Source organism: Melopsittacus undulatus, chromosome 3 (genome assembly GCF_012275295.1).
Source record: "Melopsittacus undulatus isolate bMelUnd1 chromosome 3, bMelUnd1.mat.Z, whole genome shotgun sequence".
Classification (NCBI taxonomy): Eukaryota; Metazoa; Chordata; class Aves; order Psittaciformes; family Psittaculidae; genus Melopsittacus; species Melopsittacus undulatus.
In genome coordinates, this window is record NC_047529.1 from 77,657,851 (window position 1) to 77,670,480 (window position 12,630).

Genomic DNA, 12,630 nt, shown 5'->3' on the forward strand with positions numbered 1-12,630 from the left:
GTAGCTATAGGATATGCAAGAAAATAGACCAATTCAGAGACACTGACCTGCAGTATTTGATGTGAGGATAATGATAAATTCTATACTCACTGTATTTACATCAGGAGCAGATCCTCACTGGGATTCACAGAAGCACATATGCAAACCAGGGTCTCCAAACCTCGCAAAGTCTCACGGCAGGAGAACAAATAGAGGCTCCAAGCTTTATGCAGACACATTTTACACAGTGTAAGAAATGAGTGTCTGCTCTCACCTATCTGCTTTCCAGGCTCTCATGGTCAAGGAACAGTTTTTGTAAATCATGATAGATAGAAACTGGTACTGTCAAAGCACTGTATCTGGGTACCTCTCGTGACCCAGATATCTGTATCAGGGCACACTGGGAAAACCCTTCACGCTCAGGCTAGCAAGGCTAGCCTTTGGTTTTGTGGTGAGACAATTTCACTACTTAAGTCACCAAACTTCTCCCATTGCACTGCCTATATGGAATTTTTTTACTGCTTGTCTCCCTTGGGTTTGGAACACACTGCAAATCCATATTCTCAGTAACATCATTTAAAACAGGAGCTGGAAGCAAGTAAACACCAAGCTGGCCAGAATGACCTCAGGTCCTTCTGGCATTGTCTGTTCTCATTGACTTCACCGGTGTGATGTTCATACACTGTTCTTCTGCCTTGGCTTTTTGTATTTGTTGAGCAGAAGCAAACAAGATCCCCTTGGGTTGGCTGCCCTGAGACATACACAGTTATTCATGCTCCTCACCATCCTTTTGGGTTGAAGGGGGAAAAATATAAAATGAACACTTCCTTTCCTCTCCTCATAATGAACACTGCTTTCTATCGCCCCATAAGATTATAAAGCCTGACCCAAAGCCAAATCTTTTCCCCCAAAGAGTAACATTTGATTTTGACAAAATTCTGCCCAACTGACTAGTTTTTCCTGACAAGTACAGTTGTATTCTTTTGAAACAAATTAGAAATGACTGGGTTGTTATGGGTTCTTACCATGCCATAGTGCTGTAATGGTGAATGGGGGAGGAAGAGATCAAGGGGAGGTCTTTGTCTACCTAATGCACCATAAACCATCACCCTGACCATACTATACAGTATTTTTTCCCATTTCACACTACTCCACCCAATTTTCTTTATCTACTTTTTATCTACAGTGATCTATTCACAGAATTTGAATGTGTCACCAGGGGAAAATGAGTTTTTCAAAAGCCATTTTTCCAAAGGCACTCGTGTGTGCCAGTAATTTGATGTACGGCTTTGTGAAGGCTGTCACATGGGTCTCCGGCATGCTCCAGCCCTGATGGATCAGCATACTGTCATAAAGACACAAATACAGTCTTTCACCACTGGCAGCACCTTCTGACCCCGCATTTTAAACCTTGACAATAAGAGCTCCGGTTTTCCATTTTTCAGCCTCTCACATACCCTCTGCCTCTGCTAGAATAGACTTAGAGGCATGATGATTGAATCACACACCAAAAATCCAACATTTTGCAAGGTTCACAAAGTGAGTAATGGGGTAGCTCTGCATCACATAGTGACACACTTTAGGATTACTTGAAAGGGAAATACTCCTGCTTCTCTATCAGTCACAGAGTAAGGACATAAGAAGCTTGAGAAGCAGAGAGCTGTTGTGACCACTGATCGGCCTGTGGTGAAAGGGAAAACCAGCAAGGTTTCTTCTGCAAGATGGAAAGCTCATCACTGTATTCCTCTGCCTGGACTTCAACTCTGGTCACCACATGTTACTCTGCTATAGTTACTCAGCTGCCTGGTGTGAAATGCAGTTGTGTCCTTTGACAAAGAGTTGACCTTCTTTTCAACCAAGGTGAAGCACAGCCGTGAGAAATCCTCAAATGCACTATTGCAATGGCATTCCCTCTGACCTGCTACCTGGTACTCCTGGCCACTGCAAAGAAATTAATGTTCATGGAAACAGAAGCTTCCCTCGAGCACTTAGGGTGACTGTGCAGTCCAATAGCGAGACGTGTGGGCATTGGGTCCATAGGGTGGCAAGTGGTACCTTTTTAAATCAGAAAGAGGACATTGTACTGTCTCAGCAACCGGCTGCAGATACCAGACACCAGCCTGATTCAGGAAAATAAAGAAACCCCCATTGCCAGAAAGTCAGTAGTCTGATAGCTCAAATTTGTACATGAGGCTTCTCGATATCAAACACTACTGCATCTTTCCAGCAGAACTGGCGCAGCAGTAAGAGCTTCCCTTCACTTCAGACAAGCCTTGCCATTTCACCTCCCTGGAACCACTGCAATTTCTTCTCTATTTTCTCAAAACACGCTTCTCCTGTATTTATCTATTTATGTCAAGCAGTACAGTGGGTGAGGGCAACTTAAGCAAAATGAAAACTGCCAGTCAATATGTCAAACAAAGCCAGAGCATAGATGCATGAATAAATTTGCTTTCCCAAAAGACATCTGTAACAAAATAAACAAGAAACAAAAATCTGCTGGAACTTTTTACCAGGGGTAAACAGATATTAGCAAGGAGTAAACCTATCCCTCTTCAATATTTGCAGTATGCCAGGACCTGCATCCAGATCACAGGTCCAAGGCTGGTTCCCGAAGGACTAAGGGCTTAAGAGCTCCTCAAAAACGTGACACTGCCTGCACTGTTTCTAAATCAACACGTCTTCCCCTTCAATTAAGTTCAGCAGTTTGACATTGCTGTTACAGAGCTTGATCCCAGCAGGATCTGCAGCCACCCTCAGCTCTCCCATGCCTGCTGCAGAAGTCAGCAGCATTGCAAGGCATCAGGTACCTGCTGGCAAAAGCCAAGGCCATGTCATAATCCCGATGAGTGCCGAACAGCATGAATGTCACCTCTTGTGGGGAAACAGAATAATCCCAAATTGGTGTCTGATAATTGTGCTGCCTTGTAGGTGAAAAATACTACAATGTACTTGGCATTTTCAATGCTGCCTAGCAGCCAACTTATGACAGATACAGTTGCAACACCCGTGTACAGATCAGCACTGTTTCTGGGAAAGGAAGGGCAATGTTCTAGTGCTACTCTGTGCAGCAACAATTACAACAGCATGACAAATAAAATGTGGAAGGAGCAGGTTTTTTTGCAATGTTACCAAGGAGTGTTTAGTGCTAAGACTGTCAGCAGTGGGCTGACACAGAGGTCCGTGTTCATACCATGTGCATTTTCAGAAGAGGATGGGATCAGTGTCCCCTTTGCTACACGCATTTGGCCTTTGTTCTCGTTTAATAGAACAGGAAAAAGTTTTAATTAGCTCAAGTAATAGCGGCTGGCAAATCCTTCCACTAATGGGTTAATGCTGACCACCTAAAGGAGTTATCATTTGCTGAGAAGGCACTTTTGCATATCATGGACATAGTACTGCAGACTTGACAAAAAGCCCTCATTTCTTTCTTACGGGTCTAACACCAGTGGTGGGATCATTGAAAATGCTTTCTGGTCCTGGGGCAGACTGGTTGAAAGTTTATGTTTCTATTATGTCATTTTTGCAGAATTAGGTACAGAAGTCACTGTCTGGCATCACTACTGGAACTGCTTTAAATTCAGACCAGGACTGGGGTGGCACTATAATTGACCTGAGAGAGAGTCAGAAGGTATTTTTGGTTTTCCTGGCTCCTTCATGCCATAACATCTCTGCTCAGTACTGACAGCAGAAGGATGAGACAAAGATAATGTTACCTGTGTAAAACTGAGATGGATTTGGACCCGAGCACAAAATTCATTTCTGGTCCATTCTGCCCACATACCTCTTTACAGTGCTGTGCCAAAGTAATGTGATAAGGGTCCAAACATCATGATAGTACCTGCGCAAAACATAGCCAAAAGTGGGAAAGGAAAGTATATAAGTCAAGAGCTGAAGAATATATGTGTATAAAATAAGTCTTGAATGGTAGTGATAATTATTCAAAGAATGAGAAGATACAATAGCAATGTTTTTTCAGACTGCTACCAGTTGTAAATGAAAATATTCACAAAGTTTCACTAAAATTAATGTGAGCAATTCATAGTATGACTTCTTACCATGACAATCCACAGTTAGGGTGGATTGAAATTATTTCCATTGTTGCATTAATTAAAAATACAACTAATGATTTTGTTTCAATGATTAAAAGCTTCAGTTATAGTTCTGTCTGAAATAAAAAAAAAAAAAAGTTCAGCTCTTTTCCTAAAGATTTTTTTGTAGCTTTTCATCCTTTAGAAAGAAAAACCAGTGGCAATACAGATCATTTGCTAATTGGGGAAAAAAACATTAAAAAACTTTAATCAAGAAATATATTTCACTTATTTCTTGCAAACGTTAAAGAGAATGATGAAAGAAGGACTTTTTTCTATATTTTGCCTTGCTATTGGAAGCCCAGTTTGTCGTTAGAAAATCCCTGTTAATTTAAAAGTTTTAAGAGTGTGGTTCACGAGCATGCTTTTCAAATGGAGGGTAGAACCAACACCAGAGGGTTCAGGCCCCCAGCCCCACAACACCAACACTGAATAGCCAGAGAGCACTGCTCTTAATAAGAGATGCATTGCCTACAGCAATTGTACGGGTTACTTAGTAACTACCTGTGAATAATGAAGTTATCCAGAGAGAATAAAGGTCACTTTGCAAATGTTATTAACAAAAGGAGGCTGAAATTTCTCATGAACGTATTTGGGAGTGACAGATTGGAGAAGGGAAGTTCCCAGCAAGCAACAAAATCTGTATTAATTAGACAGGGCACAGGCTTTGCAAATGAACTGAAGTGAAATACAATGATATGGTTAATGTTAGATAAGTGGAATGTTTAAACAAAGACTTAATGTAGGCAACTTTTAAAATGCACTCCTAAAACGTACAGAGCATTAAGGAATTTTTTAGACCTATAAAACAGCAGCTGATTATGTATAGATGAAAGTTAACGAGCCAGTGTACTCTGAAGTGTCTTCATTTCTAGATATGACTCTAACTTCCATTAGCATCCACAGACTCTTGAATACACAAACGCATTAGTCATGCATCAAATCACACCGTGCTTTTTGTTAAGTATCCAAAGGCTGAAGTGACTCATACGGTCAAAATTTCTGTTCCCATGTGAATCAGATGCAATGGTTGACAAATCTCCACTGGAAAATGATGGCTTCTTTTGAGCAGTATCTTTTATAACACCTAACAGCTTTATAGGACTCTGTCTGCAAATCTGTTACACTGATTTCAAAACTGGGTTTTCAAAAGTGTATGGAAAGACACCTCAAAATATTAGAAAGCAATTGACAGTGACAGAAATAAGGTCTAGCTCAGCACTGTCTAGCCCACATGTAGCCAATTTGTGCCACTGAATGCAAACACCTGATGTTACCAAATGGAGATGGCCATGTTTTGCAATCACATTGCAAAGCATTAATGAATTGGATCTCAAAGGCTAGAATTAAAACTGTCCTCATACTTTTGCAAGGAGCCTGCTTTATGCTACATTTTCCCTTCAAAACCTCCCTTTGGTCTCCAGGTTGGAAATGAGTCATGTCACGACTCCTGAGGAGTTAAACAAATCAACGCATTCCACGGTGATTCACTGCCAGAGGTTCTGCCGTCTTCTGCATATGTTGTAACTCCAAGCAGCAACAATTATCAGAAGGTTTGTGTTTAGCTTTTGTAATTCCTAATTCTTGTTTCTTTTTCTATTTTTTCCCCAGCTTCTCAATCTGTTTTTAACTAAAATCAGATGCAGGCAAATGTTGAACAGTACGAAAAACTTCACCATCCACATACCGTGTGAGAGCTGCAGAATCTGGCAGCCTTCAAGTGTGTCACTGTGTTTTAAAACAGGCAACTGGCCTCCCTGCATGCATACATCAGGTTCTTTGAGGAGTCTTGTTTTTTCTTTGTAAACATGGGCAGTTAATGACGCATGTAACCCTTTCCTTTTGCTTGAAACGTGGCTATGGGCACCTTCTGGCAACACTCTTGGAAAGGCTGCATGTGGCTTGGTAAAGTACATCCATGCTGGGGCCACCAGCCTCAGACCAGCAGTGGGACTGCAAAAGCAGATGTGAACCCAGTAAAGGTACAATAGACTGGAAAGAGAAGTGTGTTGAGGAGGGCAGAGAGGAAGGAACACAAGGCAGGGCAAGGGCTTGGTCTTGCTAAAGCACAAAGGAGATCACTGCATTTCTTGCTCCTCTGCATGTCCCTGGCTGCCTGACGTGGAAAGTGAGTGCTACAGCTGCTGAGACACACAAAGAGAAGCAGACAGAGCCACTGTTTAAATGGAAGAAAAGACACATCTGTCCAAGCGAATGAGTATTACTACCCTGGCTGCCACCTCTGCTCCAGCGAGGCATTTCTTCCAGCTGCCTAACCTAGGTTTTGGCTTCAGCAGCTTGATGTTTCTGGGTCTTTCAGGTTTAATGCCAAAGGTAGAAGCTTTCTATCTGGGACAATAAACACTCCACCTGATGGAGGAAATCTCAGTATTTCCTTCTATTCTGGCTGAGTCATAAGAGATCTCCTTGTCTGCTTTTCTGTGTTTCCCTCATCTCCTGCTACAATCAAATAGAGCAGTCTGTTACTTCAATCCATCTTTGGATTGAATCTTGCCTGAAAACACAGACAGTTGCTAACCAGTATGCCAGGGACCTACATTCCTCAGCCTCTGCCTGGCTGCAGCACTTTCCTTCACTGCTCACATTACAGCCTGCCTGGTTTGAATATGCACACTGACTTCTCCAAGCATCAAGGTCCCCAGGCTGTGTGAAGAAGAGATGTGGTTTCTCGTTTGGGCAAGTCATTTTTTTCTTTTCCCAGTGTGCCCAGCTGTGTACTGTAACTCCCCTCCCAGTTCCCCATCTCTGACTTTTCACAAAGACAGCAAAGAGACAATAAAGGTTCTCTACACGCATCCATAGCCCTCTCTTCAGGGAATATCTTTGCTCTTTCTCAAATACTGCGTGTTTGTGTGCTCTGCAACAGCTGCGTAATTTTGTGGCATCTTAAGAGAGCTGATGTGTGAAGGATTTGGCTTCACATACCTTCTCAGTCTTTCATCCATTACAAAGCACCTCAAAAGTCATTTCAACTCTTTATTGGGCAGCTACATTCAATTTTTTCACCATATGGACGTCTGGTCAAAATAGGATCTGTCAAGCTACATCTGCACAGCACAGTGCCAAGTCAGTTCTGACCGTGCTGTTTAGAGGTAAGAGAACCAGTAGCAGCAGTGTCCATGCACAGCTGTGCTTGGGTGAAGCTGTCCTGCTAGAAAGCACCTCCACACCACCAAGCTCCCACAGTGGGTTTGAGTGTAGAAGTAGAGACAGGTGCTGATAGGGTGCCCAGGTAGGCTATGCAAAGTGGCAGGCTAGTTAGCCTGCTTTTTGGCTCGACCTCTGCACTGAGCTATTCCTTCATGGCCAGGCACACAGGCTGGATCACCAAGCAAACACTGTGAATGCTCCAGTGCCCAGGCATAAAAATTAATCTCCTAATTAGCTGCTAATCCCCAGACCCAGCTTCAGTGTGCAGAGACATGTGCGGGTGTTTGCTTTCTGCTGGGCAGCCTGCAGATGGGCTCCAGTGCAGCTGAATGCTGAGGAATGTAGAAAATTTCTGCAATAAATCTGATAATGGTCATTGCAGGAGGATATGTCATTTCCCATGGAAGTAGTGATGGAATGGGCTGTAAAAATATACAGCCAGACTCAAAATTACATTACTCTGTTTATATCTTTGATATTTTTTTCTTCCCTGTTGCTGCATAAAGGTTTCCTCAGATAATAGGGGAAGGGTGTGAGCAGGCTGGAGTATGAAAGCAGTAACCTGCGTGGGTGCACCCAGACCTCAGAAGGGCAAAACCGGTTACAGATCCCTGACCCCCCAGATTGCATTTTTCGCTTTTAACTGAAATTGCTTCGAATGGGAAAGCGCAGCTTTGCGGGGACAGACAGAAATGACCAACACCCGCTCCAGCCCACCCCCGGTTATCGGGAAAGGAGCGCCTCCGGTCGCAGCCCCGGTCTCGATCTCGGTTCCGGGAGGCGGCCCCCGGAATGCCAAGGGCTCCCTCCTGTGGTGGCTGCGGGTAAAAGCTGTCGCCTGTTGCGGGGATCTTTCTCCAGCCCCTGCAACCCTCTGCAGGGGCCAGGGGAGAGCCGGAGCCCTGCTTGTGATCTGGAAAAATGACCCGCTTGTAAGGGGCGGTGGACACCCGGGGCCACCCTGCATGTAAGGGAAAGTGAGCCAGGAAAAAGTACAGGGAAAGCAAAAGAGGCCTAAAGCCCCTTTGATTCCGAAAGGCTGAAAAGATTTAACAGCACACGGGGAAAAAAATGTGCTAGATTTACATTGGACAGAAGGAAAATGTAGTTGGGCAAACAGTCCTTGCTTCTGAGTAAGAGCTCTTTTGAGAGTTGTTTTTATTCAAGTCTCCCAAGTACTGCAATCAGTTACTCTGTCTTGTCTAAACTTCGAGTGAATATATAATTACATTTAGCTAGTAATTGGCTCCCTTTGCCTTCACGTGGAACTCCAGGAATGCTGCCAAAGATCCCTCCTGTCTGAGTCTGCAGTGGCAACAACCCAGCTCTCGGGGTTCTGCCTCAGCCTTTTAACTCCTGGCAAGTCCATCAGGACATGTCTCCTGCCCCTGGGCCCAGCACAGGGGACCTGCCACTCCAGCCATGGGCCACAGCAGAAAGGGTGGCAAGTGCTGCAGCAGGGAAAGGAAGATATCCTCCACCACCCTGCCCTGACCAGGGGGCACAAGCTGCCCCGGGAAGACTTTGCTGATACAAAGTATGAAACATGGCCAACTGCTGCCCTTAAACCCATCTAAGCGACAGTACTCACCTGTAAGAACATAAAGCTGCCATGAAAAAGCACACTCAAAGCATGTGCGATACTTAAAAAGATTAAATAAATATAAAAAGGGTCCTAACAACCTGGGCTTTTTAAGAAGATGGATGAAAAGCATTAGGCTGACTGGAATTATATGTAACTAGGCATGTGGTAGCAAAGGAAATGGCAAAGAATCTGTATTTAAAAACTGAAGAGCCTAAGACTGAAGTTAAGCTTTATTACAAGGCCCCATTCATCTGCATTTGAAAGCCGCATGATCCACACTTCCCAGCTGCAGCAGGTTGGTAGCTGTCTACATCAGAATGCTTTGCTGTGCTGCTGGAGCTCTAACCTCAGATGTTCCTCCTTGATTTACCCTGGACCACGGCAGCTATTTTGCTATGAGTGTGCATCACTAGATCAAAGGTGGCCCACACACTTATCCTGGCTCTGCTGCGGCAAACTTCCCTGAAAATATGTACACAGCTTTGCCACAAAGCACTGACCAACATTTCCAGCATCAGCGGCACTCATTAAAATGAAGCAAAACTGGTAATGGAATTCAGCTTCATTGCATGACCATGACTCAGAGCATGGGTTTACCTTTCCTGTGCCCAAATAGAAACACAGCAAGGATGGGAGGAAAGACCCACAGGGGACCAAGCCAGGTAAACACATCACTGACTTTGAAGTTGCCTTTCCAAACCTGAATGACAGCATTTATCATTTGAAGTGCTACCTCTGCTGAAAAGACTTAATCTTTCAACTGCTCTTCAGGTGTTTCTAGTATTTTCCTATTGTTCTTGACTAGAGACCAGGAATTTTAGGGAATTTTAGCTCTTGTTTGGCCTCAGAGCCTAGTGTGCCCCTGAAACCACTGTGAGCTTATGGTAAGTGAATTTTCCTTTGGGGTTTTTGAAAGAGTAGAGCAGCATTTATTCAAGAAAATGCACTGCAGCATTCTGTATTCCCATGCTTGCTTCTTGTTTCTTTTGGGTTATGGTGTTTCTAGCCTTGAATATTTAGGAATAATTGATTGTCATTGATTTCAGTGAGGAAAGAACCTGCTATGTTACTGAACAGACTCACATGACATCGATGTCTTCATCATCAAAGGACATTCTTTTCTCCCTTGAATTTCTATGTCTACACTGCTCACAGCAACTTCAGTCACACAGGGATGTCACCATGATGTAGGCACAAGCTTCAGTACATGGTAAAGAACCATGATTTTCTGCATAGCATTGTGTCTCTGCTGTGCACTGATAAGTATTTACAATTCTGAACCAAGCCTTGGTCCCACAGAAGCTTGTGCAAGTTTTGCCATAGACATTCAGAGGCAATTGAATTACAGGAATCCGGTCTGTAGTTCTTAGCACAAATATATCTTGCCACATGCTCTGTACTATGATGGGAAGAGACAACAAAGTGATTATGCATAAGAAAGGCCCAGGAAATTCATTACAGAACTAATTTGCTATGTATAGGTTCTGTTACTGATTGCCTCTGCCACGGAACATGAAGCTTTCCAACACTGCTTTGATTCATCTCCCATTATATGTTGCTTAGAGTTCCTGAAGCTCCAGAATTCATGCCTATGAATAAAGAGGGAAAAAAAGAAAACAAAAAGAAAACAAAAAACCCCACTCTCTCTGGGTTGGAAAATCTTAAAAACAAGCACAGAAAAGGTCAATGGCAGAACAAAATATGGAGCCTCATCATTAATTGTATTTTATAAATTCTGACTTCTGGAAAATCTAATGGAGATGAGATGGGATGGACTGCCCTTCACAACGCATCACTGCTCCGGTAGTCCCTGCAAAAGCCGATTGTGAAACTGCCTGAGAAGTGGAGCTGGAATAGGAGTTAGTATCTTCCTCTTCGGAGATAACCTTAACAGCTAAGTAAATTCCATGCTCTTATTGTAACAGAACTTGAAGACAGTTATGTGAAGTTAAGCTGCAACACTGAAGAAATTCTGACAGTTTCAAAGCCATGCTAACAAGTCTTTCTCTTACTGTCACTGTGATAAATACAGAGAAACTGTGAGAACGCCCATGGAAACAGCACTGGCTCATGTACAGAAGACACACTCTAAAAAATAATAATTAAAAAAGAAAAAGATGTTTCATTTCCTTTGAATGTCTTCCAGATACAGATGACAATAATTGTTCAAACTCTGTGGGGATGCTTTTATTTACACTAGAGACTGTTCCTGCTTCCCCCGCTGTGCAAAGGAGCTCTTTCAGCAAACACAAGTAACAGACCCCATCTTTGTCAAGCTCTGGCTTGAAACCTTCAGCAAGCCGACTACTTCAGGTCTGCAAGTGCTTCAGTTTTTACTCAAGCTAAGGAAAGCCAAGGTGCTTACAACATCACATTGGCCATGTAGCACCAGCAGGAATTTGTGCAGGGCAGGGCTTTCATCAGAGAGAATATCTCTAATCAGTCGCTGAATATACCCACTGATGGGGAGTGGGAGGTACATGTGGCATCAGACAGGGCTTCTTAGCTGGAAACCACAAAGGTCTCTGTTTTAGCTTACCTGGATTCACTTTTACTTTCTGACTTTTATTTTGTGGTTCTTTTGTCTACAAACAATAATAACAAAACCAAAATAGAGGGCAAATCCTAGTCTGGGCCTTGTGAAGGTTATCGGTTAGAAATCCAGCTGGTAAAGCTGCTATAAACAAGGCGGTTGGGAGCCTGAAAACCATCCAAATCTGTATTGTGCAGGACACTTCAGTGTCACAGCAAAAGCAAGACTAACACAAATGTTTTATAGCACTTTTGTGATAAGAACCTCACCTGGATCTCACATATATTTGCTTCTCAAAACCAAACCTCTTGTTCACTAATAAGTAAACACTTTCCTGGTTTTGGCCAACATCCAGAACTTTACTGAAGGAGATAAGTAAGATAGTTTTGAATATTTCATTTCTCATTTTCCAGTTTAACTCAATTTAATAGGGAGCTTTGTGCCTAAATAAGAGTCAGGGGCTTTATTCACTCTGAACTTACATAGTTAGGATTTTAAGGAAAATATTGTTCAGCCAACTACCACAGGTACAACTGAAGTTGCTGGTTTTCTAACTTCCTTTGGTGTTTTAGAGCTCTGCACTTCAAGCTTCCCACAGAGACAGTGCATGAGCTCCCTAGTGCATATATACAAAGTGAACACTGAAGTAAAGTGAGGGTGATAGCTGTGAAAGGTGACTGGGATTAAATATCAGGGAGCTTGGGATCATTTAGATCACCAGGTCTGAGGTCTTCATAACCCTCCACAGAGCACATGTCAGCAACAGCCCCCATGTCAAGCACAATGCTTCTGACTGCACCGAGACATCGCCACCCTTTGAATGACTATGAAGCTTGACTTAAGTATTCCCCCCTACAGTGAATTCACCACACTCCTTGGGAATGTTTATTTATTGCTTTAAGAATGTCAGCATATTGACAATGGTTTCTTTACACTCATTTTTCTGTTAAAGTTGATAAAAATATTTTCTGCTTATTCTTAGCGGTGGTAACAAAAAGGGAGAGTCTTTTAAAGACCTGTGCTGGCAAGAGAAAGCCTTCATGAAAAGCAGAACTGCTGTGAACAGCACATTCTCCATTTTCAGTGCTGCCTTGCAATCTTCTGACTTCACCAGTCCATGATTTAAGTTTGTTTGTGACAGCATGCCTGGCTGCCTTGTCTCTTTTAACCTAAGTAATTGCATGGGAAGTTCTTTGTAAGGACAGGATTTTCCCAGTCAGGTTCGCTATCTGCCTTTACGAGTGCTGTTAATTCTGCCCATCACTTCAACT